Raw genomic sequence first — 25,403 nt, 5'->3', positions numbered from 1 at the left:
TAAAATGGCTTCCTATCCACCCGCTCCGTGCCTGGCGTCTGCGGCCCCTAATGGGAATGTGTGTGTTTCCGCATGAAATTTAATGTGGATAAACGTAAAGTAATGCACACTGGAAAAAATAACCCCAACTATACATACAGTATGATGGGGGCTAATTTAGCTACAACAAATGAGGAAAAAGACCTTGAAGTCATCATGGACAGTTCTCCGAATACGTCCACGCAGTGTGCAGTGGCAGTTAAAAAAGCAAACGGGATGTTAGGAATCATTAAAAAAGGGATAGAGAATAAGACGGAGAATATCTTATTGCTCTTATATAAATCCATGGTACCCCCACATCTTGAATACTGTGTACAGATATGGGTCCCCTCATCTCGAAAAAGATAGACTGGCATTAGAAAAGGTTCAGAAAAGGGCAACTAAAATGGTTAGGGGTTTGGAACGGGTCCCATATGAGGACAGATTAAGGAGGCTAGGACTTTTCTGCTTGGAAAAGAGGAGACTAAGGGGGGATATGGTGGAGGTCTATAAAATCTTGAGTGGTGTGGAGAAAGTGAATAAGGAAACGTTATTTACTTGTTCCCATAATAGAAGAACTAGGGGCCACAAATGAAATTAATGGGCAGCAGTTTTAAAACAAATAAAAGGAAGTTCTTCTTCACTCAGCGCACAGTCAACCTGTGGAACTCCTTGCCTGAGGAGGTTGTGACGGCAAGGACTATAACAGGGTTTAAAAGAGAACTGGATACATTCATGGAGGTTAAGTCCATGAACGGCTATTAGCCAGGATGGGTAAGGAAGGGTGTCCCTAGCCTCTCTTTGTCAGGGGAGGGAGCTGGATGGCAGGAGACAGATCCCTGGATCATTCCCTGTTAGGTCCCCTCACTCCGGGGCACCCGGCACTGGCCGCTGTCGGCAGACAGGACACTGGGCTGGATGGACCTTGGGTCTGACCCCGTCTGGCCGCTCTTATGTTTTTATGCTGCCCCTGCCCTGAGCCCCTCTGCTGGCAATGGGAGCTGCGAGGCCAGGGCCTGCAGTCAGCAGCATTCAGAGACCCCTCCCCACCAAGGAGCTGCTGCCAGAGAGGGGGTGCAGGTCACTTATGGGAGTTGCCCCAGGTAAGAGCCACACCCCCCACCCCATCTTGCACCCCGCACCCTTTCCCACACCCAAACTCCCTCCCAGAGCCCAACCCCTCACCCCCTCCTACACCCCAATCTCCTGCCCCAGCCTAGATCCTGCACCCTGCACCTTACTCCCTCCCAGAGCCCAACCTCTCAACCCTCCTGCACCCCAATCCTCTGCCCCAGCCCAGAGCCTGCACCCCACACCCAAACTCCCTCCCAGAGCCTGCACCCCAAACCGCCTCCCACACCCAAACTCCCTCCCAGAGCCCACACCCCTCCCGCAACCAAACTCCCTCCCAGAGCCTTAGGGGGCAGGGAATGACTTGGACCCGTTCTGGGCACCACCAAAAATTCTACAAACCTGCCACCCCTGCACACAAGGGAGCTATACTGGTATTCTCGTTGTGTTACAGCAGGGCAGTACAGAGACAGGAACACAAAGGAAAAGTGAATATCTTTGATAATGTCGTGTCTCCCATAGTGTGTGTGTGGCTGCTAAATCATTTGCACCCTCTGCTAAAGGCAGGGACAGTATCTTAAATCAGTTGCATCACCAGGGGTGTAGAATGAAGCCCTTTTAACAGCAAAATGCAAACCTGCTTCCAGTCTCCCCTGCCTGACCGCAGCATGACAGTCAGGCAGCTCTGATTCATCAGCTCCCTCCCCACAGACAGCACCAAGGATGGACTCGACTGGGTGCATAGTAGGGCTGGGAAGGTTAGTTGTATGGTCGTATGGGAAAGTGCTGAGATGAGAAACGTGGGAGGAGGCAGGGGGGAGCCGTGTAGCCTGGGTGGAATGAACATATGGGGAGAGAGGGAGAAAAGCCATCTTGGTTCCTTCCCCTGAGTGAGTCCGATTCATCCAGCCCGGGCCCCTCGCTCACGCCGCCCTGGGGCCGCGCTCTCACTCCCCTTCCCCTGGCCCAGCTTCCGAATCCTCTTCCCCAGCTCTCCCCACCCCTCCCTCCATCGCGCTGGGACCAGCTCCCTGCACATGGCTGAAGTCTCACTCCTCCCCTGTGCTGCCCCCCTGTGGCTATTTCCTCCAGGGCTGGGGTATTTCCCTGGCCTACTGGCCCCCTTACACTTACTGGGGGCCTGGGCTTGCCATTCCTTTGGAAGTTGTATAATGCAGTTAATGGCCCCGAGGGGACCTGAGAATCCTCCAAGTCCCTTCCCACTCCTTCACCGTCACAGTCATCCCCATCAGGTAGGTGAAGTGCAAAACTCACATTCCTCACTTTTCACCACCTTAAACACTGTGGGGACGTAACAGAGCACAGGGTGAGCCTGAAATAGGGGGGCCTCCTTGGAGCAAGAGGGAGGGAGGAGGGATCACTTGGGTGGGGGGGCCTGTCTCCAGCAATAAACAGGTCTCCCTGAGCCCCCACCTACAGAAGCACCTCCCTCCCCATCTCCTGAGAGAAAAATCAAACCTATGTGGGAGGGGTGTAAAGTTCTGTTCCGGACACCCAGAACTGTAAACCAAAGTGTTATCCCTCTGTTTTAGAAAGAGTGAGCTTTACTGGAGATTAGACGGTGTCCGCTCCCTGCCACATCTTTCTGTTCAATTCACCAGCAAACTCCTCGAGACTCTGCCAGTCTCTACCATAGCTTGCAGGTAACAAATCAATGATCTCCACTTCCCGAGTTCCCCAGAGACATTTCTCTGCAGCGTCCAGTCGCTCTCACAGGACACTGGCAAAACGTTACTAAGTTTTCTGTCTCCAAAGAGACACACAGCACACCCCAGCCTGTGAGCTGAGCTGAGGACTCAGTCTACACTCCAGTATAACAGCATTGATAGGTAGGAAAAATAAGACTCAGTTTATTAACAAAGAACAGCCATTTAAGTGATACTAAGCAAGAGAAGAAGAGACCAGATTGGTTCCAAACAAAACTAAACAAAGCAGACTTTCCAGTGACTACAACTCAGTTTTAGCACGTTACAATTGTTACCTAAGAAGTGGTTTCAGCGACGTCACCAGCCATCCAGGCCAGGGGACCCAGCTTCCACGGGCTCGGAGGGGGCCGTTCTCTTTCTTCCTTAACTAACAGTATGTCCTGGAAGTCGACTGCATTTTTTTCAGGAGCCAGGAAGACTTCCTGGGGGTGCGGACTCTGTCCCTGGCGTGCTCACTAAGCCCTTCCCTGCCGGCCGCATTGCTTCATTTACCTTATCTGTAAATGTACTTTCGTTGTTCTCTGCCTGTACCCAAGCCAGTCGGACGTTCCTCTGGCTAGGGCTGGCTGGCTTTATGCACTGCCTCCCAAACACATTAAGAACATATTTCCAGCACTCACGTATAACTCTTCTGTACACAGCCCACACAGACATCACACAATGATTTTGGGGACCAGCATGTCACCAGTTTATATATGACACCGTCTGGATACCTATGAGGACAACCGTGTGTGGGGGGGTAATGAGTATGTCAGACCTGATTTGAGTTACTGTACAGTGGGTACTCTGCCAGTTGGCATTGAAGGGCTCATGGAGCACCTCAGGAATATTTTGGCCCTGACGTTGCTATACAGCACCGTCCACTGTAACTCCCTGTTCTCTGTCCCATTTTCTCTCTCTGCCAGATGTCTCCCTGCTCCCCTGGCAGCTGCCTTTTCACCATCAGTCCCAGAAACTGTTTTCCATCCAATGCCCCACTTATCCCCCCCTCCCCCTCTATGCAGCTATCTCCTCTCCATCAAACCCCGTCTTGGAATCTAGTCACGGCACAGATCTGCACCGTCCTGGCTAACGCTGGGTGGGGTTTGCAATGGAACATGGTTCTGATCTATGTTCATCTTCCCCTGAGTCATACAGGGCCCTGCAGGTGCCTCCCGGGGCAGCGCAGCTCAGGCACAGATGAGACCGAGGTTAGTCCTGTCTACACTGCAGCGCCCGGCCGTGCTCTGAGGGTGTTGGCAGCCACCGTGCCCTCAATGGCTCCTGCAGGAACAAGAAACGGAGAGTGCAGACAGGGCCAATCCCTCCTCTCTCATCCCTCCCTCCTCTGACTCCAGCCTTCCCTGCTCCTGGATCCCTCCCTTCTGCCAACTCTTACCCTGCCCAAGATCCTCCTGCTCCTCACACTGGGGTCTTCTCCCCTTTGTCATTTCTGACATGGTTCTCTTCCTCCTTGTGGTCTCTCTCCCCTCCCCTCGCCCCTCCCCTCTCATTACATCCCCCAACCCCCTCCCCAGCGTCTCTCTCATGATCTGGGCTCTTCTCTTCCTGCTGCTGCAGCCCCCTCCCCACTCCACCCCACCCTTGGCCACAGCATCCACCGCTGACATTGCATCCACACATCCCCATCTGTCCCTGCACCCCCACAGCCCAGCAGCCTGCTCCCCGCACCCCCTTCTCTGCCCCCTCCTCTCCCCCAGCTCACAGGCCTGGGACTGGGAACTGAGGGAGGGGGCAGGCAGGTGATACCCTTTGTACCATCCCCATGGGAACAGGGCTGGGGGCTGGTCAGCGCTGGGAGGGGATAGTCTCTGCCACGGGTGTCACTCTCAGGGACAAAGATTCCCTTTGGCCTGAGCTGGGACAGGACAGATTATTAGGGGAGCCGTGTTTTTACCCTCCTCTTTGTAACCAACATAAAAATAAGGACGGAGCGTCCCGGAGAAGGTGTCAGTGAAAGTGAAGAGATGGGACCTGTCAGTCACACTGTAAAATGAGACCTCGCCTGCTTCATAGTCCAGGAAAACCCCCACCTGGCTGGGCCTGATGCCTGTGGGGAGGGGGATCTTGGGGGGGGAGGTGCAGGCCTCGTATTTCCCATCCCTCAGCCACACAGCCCAGTATCCATTCCCAGGAGTGAGTCTGACCTTCCCTGTCCTGATCACAGATTCCCTACAAACCCCCACAGTCCAATTTATTTTGTCTCCCACCTCCACCTCCCAGTAAAACCTCCCGCCTGTGAATCCATTTGTGCCCAGGACAATCGGATAAGTATTGAATCTCTCAGGATTGTCAGGTCGATCCTGTCGTCTATCATCGTATGTCACAGTTTTCTGATCCTCAGACAGGATGAGGTTGGGATGAGCCGTGTTTGGATCCAGAGTCACGTCCACTGGGGAGAGAATCAGAGTCAGTGCTGGGGGCAGGGGCTGGTCACTGGGATCAAAGGGCAATTCACCCACATGCCCATTAATCACTGTGATATGGGGTTCCTCACCCTTAAGGGGAGTCAGGAGCTCAGCTAATGCTGGGGGGACAGGGCAGGGGGAGGGGGGTGGGGAGCAGGAGTGGAAGGGAAGGAAGGGGGAGATCTCTAGGCAGACACCAGGGAATCAGAGGGGGACGAAAGGGTGGGGGCCAGGGATGGAGCAGGCACCAGGGAGGGCACGTACCAGGGTGCAGAGGGTGAAGGGAGGAGTGGGCGCCAGGGTGATGGGGAAGGGGAGGGCTGGGCACCAAAGGGGGAGGGGAGGGGCAGGTACCAGGGGGTCGGGTAGAGGGGAAGGACATGGGGGGAGGGGAGACAGGAACGGAGGGGAGACGGGGGGAGGGTGTGTTGAGGGGGCTGAGGGTGGGTTGCACGAGGGGAGCAGAGAGGAGGGGCAGGTGCCATGGGGCTGGGAGGAGGGAAGTAATGGGGGCAGAGGAGTGGCGGGGGGCGGAGGGGGAAGGGTGAGGGGAGGGGGAAGGGCAGGCTGGGCGGTGGAGAACACCCCTGGCACAGCCGTTGCCACCAGGTGAGGGAGCCCCCCCCCTTCCCCTCCTTTCCGCTCCCGAGGTCCCTGCCGCCCACCACCTCCCTCCTCTCCCCCCCCATGAGCCCCCCCGCCTGCCCCTCACTGCGTCCCTCCTCACCCCCCAGCCCACCGCTCGCCATCCCGAGGACGAGGTGCGGTGAGCGGTGGGCGGGGGTCTCACGGGGGCAGGGGGTGAGGTGGGATGCATCGAGTGACGGCCAAGTGGGGGAGGGAGGTGGGGGGAGAGGCCTGGGGCCCAGTGGGGGTGGAGTGTGGGCAGGGCAGCGGGTGGAAGAGGTGAGACGGGGGGCTAGCCTCCCCCAAGGGAAGCTTCGCCCACTGCTCATGACGGCAGGCGCCAGGGGGCAGAGGAAGGTGCTCAGGGCTGGGGCAGGAGGCAGACATTGGGGGGCAGCAAAGGAACGGGAGGGGCAGGTACTGTGGGAGCTGCTGTGGGGCTCTGAGGCCACTCAAGCCGGTTCCCCGATGTGCTGGTTGCTACACGGGCAGAGGGGGATCTTCACCTGGATCTGAATGACTGAGGGCACAGATCCCAGGGACTGTCAACAGGACAGTCCACGGGATCCGGAGTCACCTAGGGCGGCACAAAAGGAGCTCGGGGCCTAAGTCCCTGGTTTCAGCTCCACGGTGAGGCACAAACCTCCTGCTGACCCCGTAGCTGCCAAAACTCACTCACAGTCGAAGTTTGTGCAGTAAAAGTTCCCTCGGTGCCCGTGTTTCTCCCTCCAGCCATGACCATGGCTGCCTCCCTCCAGGCGCGTGGACGCCTATTCCCCTGCCTGAGCCCCAGCGTGATCCACAGACTGGGGGAAGATCGGGGTCCAGCCATCCCAGCCTAGTTTGGTAGGCGAGCTCAGGGGCACTCTCTCAGACCGGGTCCCTCAGGCGAGGCCAAGCAGCAGCTGGTTGGGGAGGGCTTCCCTCATACATTTTAACCCAGTGGCTAGAGCATTCCCCTAGGATGGGGGGGACTCCCAGTCCCTGCTCCCCTCGGGCAGAGGGGGAGCTTAAACTGAAACAGGGCTCTGCCAGTCTCAGGAGAGCGCTTTGACCACTAGGCAAGGCTGAGGTGGGGGGCTCCCGCACTCTCCCCTGCTGAGGATTTTCCATGGTGGATAAATAAAGGTCCATTGGTGCAGGGATGGGACCCTGGCTTCCCCCCTCGCCGGGGGGGTGCTCTAACCCCCCAGCTGTAGAGTCAGCCGCATACTTACTCTCTCTGACCCAATCACAGGTGCCGACTCCGTGGGTGCTCCGGGGCTAGAGCACCCTCAGAAACAAAACAGTGGGTGCCCATCAGCCACCCTCCAATCAGCTGTTTGGTGGGCCCAGCTGTTTGGCAGTGGGCGGGAGGTGCTGGTGTGGGGCAGAGCGGGGGCAGGAAGAGATGGAGCAAGGGCAGGGCCTTGGGGGAAGGGGCAGAGTGTGGGCAGGGCCTTGGGGTGGGGGTGGAGCACCCACCCAGAAAGAAGAAAGTCGGCACCTGTGCCCAATGATCTTTAATTATTCAGTCCGTTGTGGAACAGCTTCCAGAGAGAGGAGGTCTCAGAACAGACTAACTTATACCCCAGGAGTTAGGGCCCTCCCCGGAGAGCTAGAAGGCCCCTGTTCAAATCCTTCCCTGCCTTGGGCAGAAGGGGGAATTGAAGCAGGGTCTCCCAGGTGATGGCTTTAACCACGGGGCTACAAGTCATTGCCAGCTCCTCCACCCCTGGCCGGTTTGTGTGGCATGAGGAAGGCGTCCAATTCATTCCCACAAGATCTGCCGTACGTGCTAAGCAGCCTGACTCCAAGAAAGGGGATCCCTTTGTGGACCACTGAGCAGAGATAGGTGCCCGTCTCCACGAGAGAGGCAGGGCTTAGCACATACCACTTTCATCCGCATCTCCTATTGTCTAGCGTAGGCATCTCCTCACCTCATGTCTTGGCTTTTGTGACTCACAGTCTAAGGGCAGGTCCTGCACCGATGCAGCTGCGCCGCCGTAGCGCTTTCACGAAGATGCTCGAAACTGAGAGGAAGGAGCTTTTCCCATCAGTTTAGTTCATCCAGCCCTGCCCCGCCCCCGGCTCAGTGCATTAGGATACCCTGGCGTGCGAGGAGCCCGGGGCTCCCGGGGCTACAACGTGCGTGCACATCCCCTGGACTCTCATCCCTGCTGGAGCTGCCAGACTGCTCGAGTACACACACGGTCAGGCTGCGAGCCAGCTGAAAACACGCACACACAGCCACAGGTGTGAGGCAGAAAAGCTGCCGTATGGGCACAATTTGTGGCAACTGGGTCGGGGAGTGTCACAAGCTGGTTGTAAAAACCTGTCTGACCTTGCAGTGGGGACAGGGCCTGCCTCACCCCAGAGCCAGGGGGACACTGAACAGCTCTTGTCTGCTCCTGTTACATGAGAAGAACACTGTGGGTAGAGCTGGGTCTGAGCATGGAAATCCTGCCGTTGGGAAGAGAGCTGAGCCGTTCAGTGCCAGTGATGGGCAGATAAGAATGCCCATCCTGCAGAACCCAGGTACGGCCCTGGGAAGGGGACACTAAGGGACATATTTCATCACTAATCAGCCCTTTCCCAAAGGGAGTGTGTCCCTGTGCTCAGCAATAAATCTGCGTTTCGTCTGCCCCCAGTGACATTGCTATTTCCAGCCGACTGAATGTCACAGGGAAATGCTCTGTGCAGGGAAAGGAGCAGAGAGCTCCCAGGGGAAGGTGGGTCTCACCATGGATACAATGCCAGCGGTATGTACAGTACCTGTGTAGAGCCGGGCGCTTCTCCACTCTGCAACCAAACACAGACAGAGGGGTAAGAACGCCCCTGGACACAGACACACTGAGCAGGAGACAATGTCACACAAGGGTCGTACTGGGGGGAATGGAACTTACTGAGCTCAGCCTGGAGTTTGTCTGAAAATAAAACAGAGAGAAATGAGTCAGTGTCACATTACCTTGCAGAAGGGAAGTGAGTGAAAAAGACCTTAAAGCAAGGAAGCCTCCCGGGCAGCAAAGGAAAAGGAAAGGAAGAAATACAGTACAGTAACCTCATCTGGCCACCTGGTCAGGAGCAAGAGGTTGTTAGAGCTAAAGAGGGATCCTTCAGCAAATGAAAAGTATTAACCCTGTGAAGCCAGTAGAAAGCCACATTAAGTACATTGGGTGAAGCGAATGATAGGAATTAGGGGTTTAAAATGGAATTAGAAGAGGGAATAGCAAAAAATATAAAACAAATAAAGGGAACAATTGAGGAGGGTAATGACAATGCCGAGAGACTGATTTCTTTGCAACAGTTTTTACCATACTGAGTGTGGTGGGAAGAGACCAGCCCTGGAGCTGCTCTGTTCAAGAAATAAACATCAGGGATTGAGGTGTGAAGCAGAGATAATAGAACAGACTGATTATGAAAGAGCTTGACGTCACCAAGACCAGAGGAGATCCTTGCCAGGTTGCAAATGCCCAAGAGTTGTGAAATGACCTAAGAACGATATGGCTGAGCTGTTAACAATAATATGCATCTCATTAAAATCAGCTACTCTTCTGGAGAATCGGAATGTTGTAACCAGCTTTTCAAATTTTGGTAGGACTTGTCCTGAGAATGACAGCTCAGTGAGCCTTGGGGAAGCGGTTGGAATAGGGGAGGGAGGAGGCAGAGTTGGGGTGGGGCCTTGGGGTAAGGGGTTGGAATGGGGGGTGGGGCTAGGGTGGGAAGAGATGGGGTGGGGCAGGGTCATATGGAAGGGGTGGAGTGGAGTCAGGGCCGGGAGTAGAGGGGGCTCGAGCACACAGGGGAAACGGGGAAGTCAGCGCCTATGGTGGTATTAGTTAAGTTTTTCCTCGGTGATGCCCTCATCAGGGACAAACATTGTCGTTCTTGTTCCCAGCAGTGATCCTCACACATGGTGCTTGCCGTGCCTGTGTGAGGCCCACGTTAAAGAAGCGTTGCTCAGTCATGAAATGGACTCAAGTGGCTCGAGACCTTTGCCTAAAGCAGCACCTGCTTGAACAGGCTATGTGACCTGCTTTCGTTTTGAGGTCCTTGTCTGATTGGAAGTGGCCCTCGGGCTCTGAGAGCACTGTTGCTTCGCAGTCCAGAGCAGGTGCCTCTCTCACGAAACGGGGGAGCTGTTCCCCATTGCATGCACCAAGGAAAGGATCTCATAAGACCAACTGAGACTCCAGGAGACTCTTTCACTTTGCTCAGGGCTGGTGCTCGTGTGCGATATGGCATGGGTGCCTCTAACCTTTCCCTGGTACCATGCGGAGAGATGAGAGACCTGGTATTATGGGCTCTGGTTCCGGCCCCAGGGCATCTGTGGAGTCTGGTACCAAAGAGGATGACGGTGGCACTGACTGTCTCCATGTCCGTGGCATTCCAGGCAGCTACCGACCTCCTTTGCCTTTCACCCCAACCTCTCCTTTGGTCCAGGGCTATGCCATCTATAGCCCCATTGGCTGAACAGGCTGTTGAATCAGGGACAGTATCGAGGTTGGTGTGGGAGATCTCAACAGCGTTCACCGTCCTTGACTTCGGCACTGTCAACCAGTCCAGTACAACTGATGACTTTGGGACTGATACTGCCTCCAGCCTTGGCATACGCAGTGCAGGCGGAGCTGCTTCCACTATCAGCACTGGTCCCTGCCTTTTATGGGTAACAGATGAGTCAGGCCAGTTACTTGCGCCCTCTGGTCTGGCTCTGACTTTATTCCTGGAATCCCAAGGCTTCTCAGTTTCAAGGTTGGGATCTTCCTTCTCCTGGTCTCCACCGCCAAACCAGCATTGGGGACTGTTTACGGAGCATTATAGGCATCAGGGCTGGTGCTTCTCTCATGGTCGAGATGGGGGTCTCTGGCCACAATGCCTTATCCTTACCAGAGGCCTCCACGGAATCTGTGGGACCTTCCTGGGTGATGGAGGCCATACTGCTTAGCTCAAGCAAAGGTGACATTGCTGGTCAGATCAGCAGTAGGAAATATAGGCCCACCACAGGTTCCAGCACTGGTGAGCTTTACCCATGGAGTATTTCGAGGCCTATCAGGACCTCTTGTCCCCTGCTTCACCAGGGATTCAGGCAGAGTTCCTTCGATGAATGTTCATCAGTTAGCGGATGCCCTGCAGCCATCTGCTCCTGGTAGCGTAGCCCTCCCGATCAATGATGCACTACTGTAGTCTGCAAAGGTTTCTGGAGCCTGCTGACTTCCATGCTGCCCACCACACTGCATTGATTCGGCCTTAACTGGAGTATTGTGCCCAGCTCTGGGCGCCACATTTCAGGAAAGATGTGAACAAATTGGAGAGAGTTCAGAGAAGAGCAACAAGGATGATTAGGGGTCTGGAAAACATGACCTATGAGGGAAGATTGAAAGAACTGAGTTTGTTTAGTCTGGAAAAGAGAAGACTGAGAGGGGACATGATAACAGTTTTCAAATGCCTAAAAGGTTGTTACAAGCAGGAGAGAGAAAAATTGGTCTCCTTAACCTCTGATGATAGGACAAGAATCAATGGACTTAAATAGCAGCCAGGGAGGTCTAGGTTGGACATTAGGAAGAACTTCCTACCTGCCAGGGTGGTTGAGCACGGGAATAAATTGCCTCGGGAGGTTGTGGAGTCTCCATCACTGGAGATTTTTAAGAGCAGGTTAGACAAACACCTGTCAGGGATGTTCTAGATGGTGCTGGTCCTGCCATGAGTGCAGGGACTGGACTTGATGACCTCTCGAGGTCCCCTCCAGTTCTATGATTCTATGAAAGTGCACAGAAAGGGCTTCTTCTCTCACTTGGCATAAACTCCCTCGTCATGACTGCTGTGAATGATAGAGCCCAGCAGGGCAGGTTTAGGTCCATTCTGAAGGACAAATTCTCCAAAAGGATGGATTAAATGGGCAGGAAGATTGACACTTGCTCCTCCCTGCACATGGGAATTGTATGCCAGCAGGCATTGCTGTCCAGTTATGACTTCATAAATTGGACAGTGATGCCTAAGTTTGCAAACCAGCTGCAAGTAGCCACTAGAGAGGAATTTCAGGAATCTGATTTTCGGCAAAATCTACAGGGTTCTGACCAGAGTGCGGAGTGAGGGGCTCAGCCTACGTAAGCAATGAAGTATGCAACCTTCTAGTTGAAAAAAAGCCACATAATTTTGCTCCATGATCTAAATTTTCACCGTGAGATTCTGTGCTCAGAACCTGCAGCATCGGTGCGCGGAAGAGCTAAGGTGACCGTGACGGGTTGTATCACAGAAACCCCCTGGGGCTGCCAACTGATGTGCCAAGAATATGTCTGCCCCTGCTTACCCTGCCAGCTTGGGACTCCAGCACCCTGTCCTGTGGAGCCAGACACGCCAGTCTGCTCCAACACAGACCCAGGGTCTGAGCCACATGCCCCAAAGCTGCAGGCTTATCTGAAAGCAACTTAGGAAGTGTTCCTGTCTTTAACACTCAGATGCCCAACTCCCAATGGGGTCCAAACCCCAAATAAATCCGGTTTACCCTGTATAAAGCTTACACAGGGTAAACTCATAAATTGTTCGCCCTCTATAGCACGGATAGAGAGATATGCACAGCTGTTTGCCCCCCCCCCAGGTATTAATAAATACTCTGGGTTAATTAATAAGTAAAATGTGATTTTATTAAATATAGAAAGTAGGATTTAAGTGGTTCCAAGTAATAACAGACAGAAAAAAGTGAATTACCAAGCAAAATAAAATAAAACATGCAAATCTAAGCCTAGTACAGTAATAAAACTGAATACAGATAAAATCTCACCCTCCGAGATGTTTCAATAAGTTTATTTCACAGACTGGCCGCCTTCCCAGTCTGGGCACAATCCTTTCCCCTGGTTCAGCCCTTGTTCCAGCTCAGGTGGTAGTGAGGGGATTTCTCATGATGGCCGCCCCCTGTGTTCTGTTCTACCCCCTTATATGGCGTTGGCATAAGGTGGGAATCTTTTGTCTCTCTGGGTCCCCACCCCCACTTCTAAATGGAAAAGCACCAAGTTTAAGATGGAGTCCAGTACCAGGTGACATGGTCACATGTCACTGTGAGACCCCCCCAAGCCTTCATTGCTCCCAGCCTGGCTCACAGGAAGGCCTGCCTGCAAACAGCCATCCACCGTCAATTGTCCTGGTTGATGGGAGCCATCAAGATTCCAAACCATCATTAATGGCCCACACTTCGCATAATTACAATCGGCCCTCAGAGTTATATTTCATATTTCTAGTTTCAGATACAAGAGTGATACATTTATACAAATAGGATGACCACACTCAGTAGATTATAAGCTTTGGAATGATACCTTACAAGAGACCTTTTGCATGAGGCATATTTCAGTTACGTTATATTCATACTCATTAGCATATTTTCATAAAATCATACAGCCTGCAACGTCACTGTGACTTTTAACATTCCTGGCATCCGCCGGATCCTGGGCTGCTCTGGTGCCAAAGCAGCCCCTGAGGTAAGTCAGGGCTAGTCCACAGGGGTGTTGCAGTGATGTCATCTCCAGAGCACCGTCTTCTAGCATACGGTGACTTGCATGCACAACACCCTCATTTCTATCCTGGGGCTCCCTATGGTTTTTCACAGGCCAAAGCACATAAAATCAATTTCCCCTTCTGCGGGGTTCTGATATACTATAAATAAATTCATTTATTTATTTTCTCCCCTCTTGTCACTTTACCTTTCTCTCTGTGTTGCCTTCACAAAGCAGTACCCGGCCAGGGCAATGAGAACCACCAGGAGAGCCAGGATCACCCCCAGAACCACAGTCCAGGCATCGACTCTTGGGAAAAACAGCTCTGCAAGAGAAAGTGTTATTGACTTGGGAACAAATATGTACACAAGAATATTAGAACAGCCAGACTGGGTCAAACAAATGTTCCATGTAGCCCAGTATCCTGTCTTCTGACAGTGGCCAAAGCCAGATGCTGCAGAGGGTATGAACAGAACAGGGCAATAATCACGTGATCCATCCCCTGTCACCCACACCCAGCTTCTGGCAGTCAGAGGTTTAAGGACACCCAGAGCATGGGGCCACATCCCTGCCCATCTTGGCTAATAGCCATTGGTGGACCCGTCCTCCATGAACACACCTGCTTCTTTTCTGAACCCAGTTATACTTTTGGCCTTCACTAGATGGCAATGAGCTCCACAGGTTGACTGTGCGTTGTGTGAAGAAATATTTCTTTTTGTTTGCTTTAAACCTGCTGCCTATTTGTTTCATTCCTTGGTTCTTGTATTATGTGAAGGGGTAAGTAACACTTCCTTGTTCACTTTCTCCACACCCGTCACAATTTTATAGACCTCTGCCCTATCCTCCCTTAGCTGTCTCTTTCCCAAGCTGAAAAGTCCCAGTCATTTTAATTTCTCCTCAGAGTGAAGCTGTTCCAGGCCCTTAAACATTTTTGTTGCCATTCTCTGCACCTTTCCATTTCTAATATAGCTTTTTTGAGATGGGGCAACCAGAACTGCCTACAGTATTCAAGATGTGGGCGTACCATGGGTTTATATATATTTATTATGATATTTACTGTTTTATGATCTACCCCCTTTCTAATAGTTCCTAACATTCTGTTAGCTTTTGTTAATACCACTGCACATTGAGTGGATGTTTTCAGAGAACTATCCGCAATGACTCCAAGATCTCTTTCTTGAGTAGAAACAGGTAAGTAAGACCTGATCATTGTATATGTCTAGTTGGGATTATGTTTATCAATGTGCATCACTTTGCATTTATCCACATTGAATTTCATCTGCCACTTTGTTCCCCAGTTTTTTGAGATCCCTTCATAATTCTTCATAGTCTGTTTTGGACTTAACTATCTTGAGTAATTTTGTATCATCTGCAAGTTTTACCATCTCATTGTTTACCTCTTTTTCAGACCTTTTATAAGTATGTTGAACAACACTGGTCCCAGTACAGATTCCTGAAGGACATCACGATTTACCTCTCTTCTTTCTGAAAACTGACCATCTATTCCTACACTTTGTGTCCTGTCTTTTAAGCAGGTACTGATCCATGAAAGCACCTTCCCTCTTATTCCATAACAGCTTACTCTGCTTAAGAGCCTTTGGTGAGGGGCCTTGCCAAAGGCTTTCTGAAAGTCAAGGTACCCTGCATGTACTGGATCACCCTTCTCCACATGTTTGTTGACCCCCTTCAAAAAATTCTAATAGACTAATGAAGCATGATTTCCTTCTACAAATGCCACGTTGACTTTTCCCCCGACAAATCATGTTCACCTATGTGTCTGGTAATTCTGTTCTTTACTATAGTATCAACCAATTTGTCTGGTACTGAAGTTAGGCTGTAACTGCCAAGCTCGGTTCTGGAGACTTTTTGTTTTTAAATAAGAATTCTCTTCATCACCCCCTTGAGAACTGTGATGTTCCAGCACAGAGAGAGAAGTCACATACAAACCTAAATACTCTTGCTTGAAGCTTGCAGCGTAACACAATGTTTTGGTTTTTAGAATCCAGAATCTTAACACCCAAGAACGCAAAACAGAGAGGGGCTGCTCCCTAAGGCAGCAGGCACCACTTCCACCTTGCAGGGCCCTAGAGCTCAGTCTCTAGCCCAAGCCCAAATGTCTACACTGCAATTTAACAGCCCCTTAGCCCAAGCTCCACAAGCCTGAGTCAGCTGGCATGGGCCAGCCATGGGTTTTGAATTGCCGTGTAGACATATCCAAAGAGAACTAAGCTTATTCAAAAGTTTCCAAGAAGTGCTCAACATGTTGAAGATCCAGGCCAATAAATAGGAGACACAATGATAAATACTTTCTGCCCATGTCTGTGGCATCTCAGTCCATCCATGTGCGGCACGGACGGGCACTGACCTGCTATGGAAATCGCTGACTCTCTCTCCTGGTCGAGTCGGGGGTTCCTGACACAGCAGGACACTTTATGGTTGGACTCTTCTGTTAGAACAATGGCAATCTCTGTCTGAAACAGGCCACCGGCCTCTTGGGATATTTTTTCAGAGGCTGATGGAAAGAGCTTCCCCTGGAGATCTCTCCACTGAGCCTCAGGCTCTGGGTACCATCCAGATGATCGACACACCACCTGGATCCCTCCATCCTGATGTCCCTCTACAGAGATGTCAGGATCGGAGCCCAAACCTACAGAAGAAATAAATAAATTTGTGATAACCCAGTAATGAGCCAAAAGCTTTATTACACTGTTATCAAAAGCCATTTCCTATCAAACTAATAATTGAATGTGAGTCCACGAGTGCAGCTGGTCACCTAATTTGGCCAGATTCCTATTTGATATAGAGTAGAATTAATGTTAATGTCAGTGCTGTTCTATGCACAAACTTTCTCCAGTTTAGTTAACCTGGTTTAGTTAATCAAGTGCAAATCCCTTAAATCAAGACTAAAACGAAATCAATATAAGCCATTTCCAAACTCGTTTCAGAGGTTCCACCTGGATGTTTCCACTAGTTCAGCAGTTCTCAAATTTTAGCAACCTAAGGACCCCCATTTTGATTTCAAATTTTCAGCAAACCCCCTCGCCCAACCCACTCAGCACCAGGCCCTGCTCTCACTCCACCCCTTCCCCCAAGACCCCATCCTCGCCCCACCTCTTCCTGCCCCTGCTCCACCCCTGCCCCTCCTCTTCCCCACCTCTTTCTATCCCCTCCCCTGAGCACACCCCATCTCTGCTCCTTCCCCTCCCTCCCAGCCCCTGCTGCACACCGCTGAACAGCTGTTCCCCAGCACACAGGAAGCACTGGGAGGGAGGAGGCGGTGTTGAGGGAGGAAGGGGAAGGAGTTGATCAGCGGGGTCAGTGCACTCCCTGGAGTACCTGGGGGTCCACGGACCCCGTTTGAAAAACTCTTCACTAGTTCATTGAAACCAGTGTATGTGTATGTGTAAACAAGCCTTAAATAATTCACTAATAAAAAACTTTATTATAGGGGAATTCAGGTTGCCTTGGCAGGGCCTTGTATCCTTCCAGAATGCTGAAATGGGTAGCAGAAAACTGATACCTCTCAGAGCCAGGAAATACACTCACCAAAACAGAAACACAAACCATGGGCGGCAGGGAAAGCTGAGCCTTCCCAAACAGCCAGGATGTGGCCCATCCACACTCCGCCCCTTCTCTCCGTCCTGCTTCTCACTCTGCAGGTGTCCGGCTCTTCCGGGGCTGCCAGCCTCCTGATGCTCTGGGGCCAGGGGGGCTGGGGCTGCTCTGCCCGGCTTCGGAGTCCTGGCACACCGGGGCCGGGAAGGCAGGGGCCTTGCTGCCCAACAGCCCAGTGCTTTGGGGCCAGGAGGGCTGCGGCCACGCTGTCTGGCCTCCCCACACTCCAGGGCCGCGTGGTGCTCCGTGGCCGGGAGGGCTGGTCCCTTCGTCCCTCCCAATGTACTGGTCGACAGCCTGGTGCTTTGGGGCCAGGAGGGCTGTGGCCACACTGCCCAGTGTAATGGCAAAAACAACAGCCAGAAAATTTTCCTACTCCAGCCCTCCCAGCCCCGGAGCACCAGGGGTAGGAAAATTTGCTGGCTGCTGTTTTTGCCATTACATTGGCACTCCAGCTTGGAAAGGCTGGAGCTGCACTGCCTGGCCTCCTGGTTCTCGGGGCCGGGGGGGAGGACGGGCGCAAACCTGGGGCAGGGACCAGTGGCTACAATGGAAGGGGGCTGGGGGCACAGGGCAGGGGCCATGCCCACAATGTGAGCTGGGCTCCATTGGACACTGAGGGGATGAGGCCTCGGGTGGAAGGGGCAGGGCTGGGTCGGGGGAGAGATGGGGGCTGTCGCAAACACTAGATAAGGTCACACTGGGGATTTTTTATTACTGATGAGCTAAACTGAAATAAAATGATCTTAATTTGAAGCACGTGTCTTGTGAATTCAAATGGATTTCTTGATTGCGGGGTCAGTCTGTGGGCAGAGAGGCCCTTAGGTTGCTTGGAAATTGCATACAGACCATCCTAGAGAGGGAAAACACCCGCCCAGGAGAGACAAAGAAGGGATGGGTGTCTGGTACCATTTCCGCTCGGGAGTCTTCACCAGAAAAGCACGGGCTAGCAGGGGTTCTCACAATAATGGTTTTGGTGGCCTAAGTGTGTGCAGCCACTCCGGTGGCCACTCCGAAAAACCCCTCTCCGACCTGCAGCCCTTAAGCAATAGCCCACCCTGAGGAAGGTGAGTCAGGAACTCACCAGCCAGCTGCAAAGTCCCAGCCTCCCCATGCCTTGGCCGGGTGGGAGCCGGGCAACTGCCCAGGGGAGTGCCTCAGTGACCGAACCCTGCTGACAAGAGCCACCTCCAGTGCCATTCACACTGGTCCCACATGTCTTGTTTGTCTTACAGAAGCAATTAGAGGTCCCAGCTGAGACTGGGTCCCCAGCGGGCTGGGCATGGTGCACACATCGTAGGAGACAGTCTGCGCTGAAGAGTTTACAGTCTCAACAGGCATGATGGAGAAAGGGCGAGCGAGGAAACAGAGGCACAGAGACGTGCCCAAATTCTTGCACAGCTCAGTAGCAAAGGCAAGACTGGAACCCTGTCCCTTGATGCTCAGTCGACGGCTCTATCCACCAGGTAACCCTGCCTCTCACTTATTGCTCCTCTAGCATATGTGCACCTGCTTCACATTCTCCAGTGATGCTGGGTGAGCGGCCCCATAATCCTGCCAGCTCCTGAGCAGGGGCAAGGGACTGGCTTTCCCGTTGATGAACACAGACCGTGCCTCTCGCCACAGACACTTCGCGGCAGGTGTGAAGGGTTGAATAAGAACCACTGGAAGCAGCTGTGCACAGTTTAACTGATGGGCAGGGAGGCTAAACTCTTCCACTACTTTCACTTGCAAAGGTAATTTTAGAAACATATTTGTAATCCCCTTGGGCTTAGAGAAGCCCCTTTAACACCTGCCTCAGGCAGAGGAAGGGCTGGGTGTTCCAGAGGGAGCAGGGTGGAGAGAGGGAGAGGACAGGGGTGGAGGCGCCGACTCCGTGGGTGCTGTGGGGCTGGAGCCCCCCTGGAGAAAAATTAGTGGGTGCACCCAGGGGCAGCCAAGCCCCAGTGGCAGGCGGTGGGCTACAGGACCCTGAATATCAACCACGGTTACCCTGTGGGTGCCAGACAGGAGGCCAGACATTAGCGTGAGGAGGATCAGCTATTGTTTGGCCCCAGGGGTGCACAAGAGAGTTGTAATAAACACAACATATTCATATCATCCAACTTTTTAGGCGTGTTTGTGTATTTGATTAACCCTGTAAATGTAACCCATTAATGCTACCCCAGACTCCCAAGAGCCACAACACTCTTCGAGACAATCTGAGTACTTGTGTGGATTTCAGAGCCCTTAGAAAAAACAGTCAACTAGAATAAACCTTAACCAGAGCAGAGCTGCTGCCCCACTGTAATGAGATCAATCAGGTGTCATCTCACAATGAATCTTTGATCCACTCATTACCCTACTGAAGACATCCAAGTATCACAACAAGTTACTGACCTGCCACCTGTAGTTCCAACAAAGCTTCTTCATAAGCCACTCTAGACTGAAAAAAACACTTGTACTGTCCATCGTCGGAGGGTTGGATATCGCGTATTCTCAGGGAAACACTCCCATCGGTGATGTGGTCTTTTAAGAGCTCAGTCCTTCCTTGATATTCTGGCATCTGCTCACCATACTGATCCTGCCCATCATGGTACAGATGCACAACTGCAGAGTACTGGGACCTGAACCATCTCACCTCCATGCTCTGAGCATCCATCCTGGGGGAAAGGTGGCAGGGCAGGAAGGCCTCCCCACCTAAGGAAGCGGTGATTGGATGGGCAGGTCCAGTTACTGTGAACTGTGCTGAGAAAAATGCAATGAAAATAGAAATTAAATTGACAGGGGGCTGAGGGTGGCATTAATTCAGCAGTAAGACAAAATAAAAGAGCGTCCTGCATTAGAAGTGAACACCCCGTCTCCATGCAGTGCCCTAGGCATGTCTATAAGTGCAGAGAGTCACATGCTTGGGGTAGCTGCATCTTTGACTCCCTCTGGGGTCTGCTTAAGGATTGTCCCTTAGGTCTCAGGCCTCCAGCTGTCACCTCTCTCTGGGCAGGGACCCATGGCCCTCTCTCTCCACTGGGGTTTAAGGCTTGCAGCTTCATAGAATCATAGAATCATAGAATATCAGGATTGGAAGGGACCTCAGGAGGTCATCTAGTCCAACCCCCTGCTCAAAGCTTCCTTGCAATTCACTGTGGTTTTCCCACCAGGTCTGACCAAAGTCCAGCACCTGTGCTTTGCTTTCCATCCCAGGGCTTTGAACAGTGTGTGCCAGAGGTTACCAGTAACCAAACAGGTTTTCCAAAGCAGGGAACATTTATGGACAAAAGCCCAAGAGAGAAAAGTTACCACAAACCAATCAAACATCTTACACTTATCGCAAAGGATTCTCATCTGGCACATGGGGACAGACTCTCTGTCAAATCTTTCTCTGAGGGTTTCTCTCAGTTTGTAGCCCAAGATCCCAGGCTTCTGGTTAGTTTACATCAGCTTTTCATACCAAAAATCTTCATTCTCTTTGGTTTCTGGAACCTGCTGTGAACTAGTTTAACTGCCTGGGGTGGTACTTCTCTGGAGCTGTTATCTGTCCCACAAGAAATTACGCCCCATCATTTGTATATCCTGCAGGAGATGGGGTGACCCTCCCCCACGGAGTAGATTACAATCCGGAGCCCACAAAGATACATATAGAACAGATCGATACTGTGAAGTTCCACTCCGTATGCTTTATGAAAATAGGCTTATGAATCTGAAAATGACATAGCTGGAATGTGCTTTATGCAAAAGGTCTCTTGTAACACATCATTGACAAAGTTATAATGTGCTGAATTTGATTTCCCTATTTGTATGCATGTATCGTTCTCATAGAAATATGAGGTATGAACCTGTATTGCTGGTGTAGTCATACCAGCTGAGGGCCGTCAATGGGGCATCAGGACTTGGTGACTCCCATTGACAGGACAATTGGCTGTAAATGGCCTTGTTTACCTTAAAGCCTTCCTGTGTATGGGTCAGGCAACCTAGGAAGAATGGAGACTGGGGTCTTACACAGACATGTGACCATGTCACCTGATACTGAAATCCATCTTGAAGCAGGTACTTTTCCAGAGTGGGGGTGGGATTCCAAACAAGGGTTTCCCCGCCTTAGGGAAATTCTATATAAGGCGGGGGAAGTAAACAATGAGGGTCTTCATCTGGCTTAAGAGATGGCCTCCCCACCCCAAGGAGATACCTGAAAGCATCTGGAAACAAAAGAACTGTAACTACAGGGGTGGGAGAGAACAGGCTGGACCCAGGTCAGAAAAGGCAACTGACCTGGGAAGCATTTTACTTGAAATAACATCGAGGGTGAGAAGTTATCATCTGTAACTGATTTCTTAGTGTATTAAGCTGAGCCGTGCGTGTTTTGGTTTATCTTGCTTTATGATTTACTTTGTTCTGTCTGTTATTACTTAAAACCACTTAAATCCTACTTTTTATACTTAATAAAATCGCTTTTGTTTATTAATAAACCCAGTGCAAGTAATTGTTACCTGGGGAAAAAACAGTTGTGCACGTCTCTCTTTCAGTGATATAGAGGGCGAACATTTTATGAGTTTACCCTGTATAAGCTTTATACAGAGTAAAACGGATTTATTTGGGGTTCAGGCTCCCAGAAAGGCTGAACACTGGGCGCTGGGAAAGTCCCTGTTCACTGAAAAGCCCCACGGCTGAGTGAATCTCAGTTTCTGTGAACTGCAGAGGGGCGTGGCCCAACCTCTGAGTCTGGGCTGGAGCTGAATTGGAGTGTCTGGCTCAGCAAGACAAGAGTGGAGGGGCACCCGTTCTGGCAGGAGGGTTGTTCTCTGTGGTACCCCAGAGCATCAAGTGACAGTCTCAAGGGGGTCTCTGTGACCGAACCCATCACAGATACTATCTATGGAGAGGGTGCAAAATAGACAGAATATTCATGATGTTAATTTGATAGTCCCCAAATATGGCATGTGGTTGCCATATCTGTCACCCAGAGTTCACAGGTGAATGTTATACACTGTCCCTATCATCGCTGAATAGGGCTGAACACTTCTCACAAGCACCTTGGGTATAATGGGTAATGGGGGGGGGGGGCTGGTTCTCTGACACACCAAGGACTTTTCATGCTGCTCCAGTGCAGTGCCCTCCCTGACTGCTGTAAGGATGGTGTAAGGGCCAGCAGGATGTGAAAAGAGATCATTGCCACTGTGCAGGTAAAGTCAGAAGTCAGATAATGAAGAGGGAGAAGGAGGCAGATAGAAAAGTGCAGGGGGCAGAGAACCAGCCATTGTGGAACTGAACAGAAAGGGGGGGTCTCTGGGCAGAGACTCAGCATCCAGAGCAACAAAGAGAGCTGGTTAAATTAGCAGAATGGAAATCACAGCAGGAGGGAATCAAAATGTCTGTGTAGCTGTGGGGACAACCCCGGGGGTGCCATGGGATACGATAAGACTTTCACTGAGGGCACAGAATGAAGAAGGTCTCACTTCTCACCCCTAGACGGCTGTGCCTAGTGCAGTGTGAATGACTTGTGGGTTTTAATTTCATAACTGGAGAGTTGGGAAGTCATGATTTGTTTGTGGCTGAAGAGTCTGATCTGTGACTTACATGGTCCAGCGGTGTAGTGTAGCGGAATTGTGTAGTGTCCCTTTAAATAGTTTGTGAGCCCAATAACGGCGCTCACCATGTTCTATGTCTTAGAAGCCTCCAGTCAGAGCAGCAGCGTGTGTATAGATAAACACCATCACTAGGACCCAGCTGTGCTCTGCGGTTTATGGTCGTTGTGTAAAGAGCAAAAGACCAGGGCTGGATTTAGGGGCAGGCGACCCTGCCAACCACCTGGAGTGCCAGGATTGGTGGGCGCCAGGCTTGGGGGGTGCCAGGCTTGGGGTCCTGTGTCTGTTAGTGACAAAAGGGAAAACAGAATGTTTGAAGTGAAATGTTTCAAGTATAGATGTTAGTACATTCCAGTTATTCCTACAATTAAAAATTTTCTTTGAGGAAACTTTTTTTTTTTTGCTTATATAGGCATGAATAGATACAGATGTACAGATCCTAGCATGCACATTTATTGTCTTATATGACAGGGATAAATCATGCATGCAAATCGTGCATCAAAGCCATGAAATGGGCTACAAATACAATAAAAGAAAAGTATTCAAAAATTTAACAAATGGAAGGGGGGGGCACCAAAGAAACGCTCCTCGCCGAGGGCACCATTTGGTCTAGGGCTGGCCCTGCAAAAAGCAGACGTGGTTTACGAGACAAGGCAGTGAAGCGAGGTGGATGGTGATGACCAGCAACAGAACATCAGCAAACCCAGCGAGGAGCCGAGAGCTCCTACCTGACACCAGACTGTGAACCTGTAGAGCGAGGCAGAGAGCGATGTAGCTGGGCAGAGCGGAGCTCACTGTGGAGCCGGGAGAGAACAAGGGAACCTTCCCCATCATCGTAGCTGGGTCTGGGGAACAGGAGAAATAACAAACCAGATGGTGAGTGAGCGGGACGTGGTGACAGCGACACAGGGCAGTGGGGAGGAGGTAACAAGCACCAGAAGGGAAGGGATTTCCCCCACAGGTCTCGCCTGCCTGGCTCTGAGCAGGGTCAGATGTCACTGGGCCAGCAGCCGGTCCATACCACACTCACACCATGGCTGCACCTGTGGAGATGTCTGGTGTAATTTAGATTGCCATAGGACATCTACACTGAACACATCACCGGCCACCGACAGTGCCAGGAGGCATGAGCTGGAGCGACATGGTGCATCAACGATGAGAGAGGGACCGAGAGACTTTGTCCGTTGGACCATATGAACTGGAGCCATAAACTCACTGAACGTTAAATCTCACCAAATGAGGGTCAATCCATCCTCATCATCGCATTCACTCACTGTACTCCACACCTGAACATAGCCATTATATGAACAACATACCCTCATACCTCAATGTCTGTCCTTTGACCCGTTAACCTTTTACCCCCAATCGGGGATATTGCAGATTATGTATTCCTTAGCCACCCGATCTTAAACCGAACTTCGGACCCCTTGATAATCTGTACGTTATTCCCTGATAACCTGAAACGTCTGTGCTTAAATTCTGTACCGTTCACTTTTTTAAAAAACATCATCTTAATAAAAATTTTAAATCTGTAAACTCTCCAGGGCAAGGATGGTTCCTCACTAGTGGTGTGTCCAGGGCACAGCACAATGGGGCCCGCATCTTGGTTGGGCCATTTAGGTGTTACTGTAATATAAATAAATAAATAAATAAGAAAGGAGGTATTAAGGAGAGCAAGTGAGTGCAAGCAATGCCTCTGAGCATGGTAGGAATGGCCCCTTATTGCTGTAGGAGAAAGCAGCGCCATCTCCCAGCCACACCTGTCTTGGGTGAGGGCATGGGCAGTAGGTATCACAGGCCAGGGAGGCTCAGCCTCCCCAAACAGCCCAGCCTGCCCAGCCCAGCCCATGCTCTGCCCCCAGCCCCCAGCTGCCTGCTTCCAGTTCCCTCTTTTCCGCTGGGACTTGGGCAGGGGCAGCCAGCATGTGGCTGGGACTTGGGGCAGCTGGGGCCGGTACAAGCACCGGCCTATGGCCAGGACTCAGGGTGGTGCTCCGGGGCTGGGAGTGGCTGGGGTGGCCTGGGACTGGGGGGCCAGTGGCTATGGTGGGGGTGCACCGGCAGGGAGGGGGGCGGGGACTTGGGCAGAATGGGAGAGGCCCAGGGCTAGGGTCCTGCAACGGGCAGGTCATGTGCTGCCCATAGGTGAGGGCTCTCTGAGGAGCTCCCTAAGAGCAAATCAGCCCCCGGCCCCAGTGATTTTACATGTCAGTGACCCACCCAACATCTCCAGGGTTGGTGCAATGTCAGGGTTGAATTATGATCAAGGTCACCACATCTCTGTGGCCCCTCAGTGCCGCAACATTTAAACAATTCTAAAGTGAGATTCCCAGAGGCGGTATGGTCTGTGGTCCTGTCTCTGACAGCCGGGAACACATAGCCTGTAGGGTCCTTAGGCTTCCTAGGTGTGTCTGCAATCTGCGGGTACCGGGCGTAGGAGTGCCCAAGTGACTGCATACGCCGGGCATCACCTCTGGCTGGCTGGGGGCTCACTGGAGGGCTCGTGGGTCTCTTTTTGGAGTCTTTTTCCTACGTTCACCCTCTGGAGAGAGAAGGCTGCGGCGCTGGCATGCATGGCCAAGGAGACTTGGGACCAGGTCAGTCGCCTCTTGGATGGCTTCCTCCGTACGGAGAAGTTTTGATTTTAGTTCCTGGTATTTTTCAGGATCTGTGTGAAGGGGTGTACCGGCCCCTTGTTAGGCCACCAGGGACAGACCAGTCGCTGCAGGCCTCAGAAGGCCACGTCCCCTCAGCCTTGCTGCACCCGCTCCCAGTGGAAGCGGCAGATAAAAGGAGGCGGCCCAGCCCAGTCTGGGCCGGCTGAGGAGGAGGAAGGACGTGTGTTGCAAGCTCCTGCAGAGAGGCCGGAGGCTCCCCAAGCAGTGGGAACCTGAGACCCGGACTACACTGTGAGCAGCC

The 25,403-nt window shown here is 51.9% G+C and overlaps 1 pseudogene; it reads right to left on the bottom strand.

Annotated features, from left to right (window-relative positions):
- Positions 1–4,645: 4,645 nt before the first annotated feature.
- On the bottom strand, positions 4,646–23,318 carry LOC144272410 (butyrophilin subfamily 1 member A1-like; annotated as a pseudogene).
- Between the last annotated feature and the right edge of the window lie 2,085 nt (positions 23,319–25,403).

This window comes from Eretmochelys imbricata, chromosome 11, assembly GCF_965152235.1.
Source record: "Eretmochelys imbricata isolate rEreImb1 chromosome 11, rEreImb1.hap1, whole genome shotgun sequence".
NCBI classification, from domain to species: Eukaryota; Metazoa; Chordata; order Testudines; family Cheloniidae; genus Eretmochelys; species Eretmochelys imbricata.
This window is presented reverse-complemented; position numbering and strand designations above follow the sequence as displayed.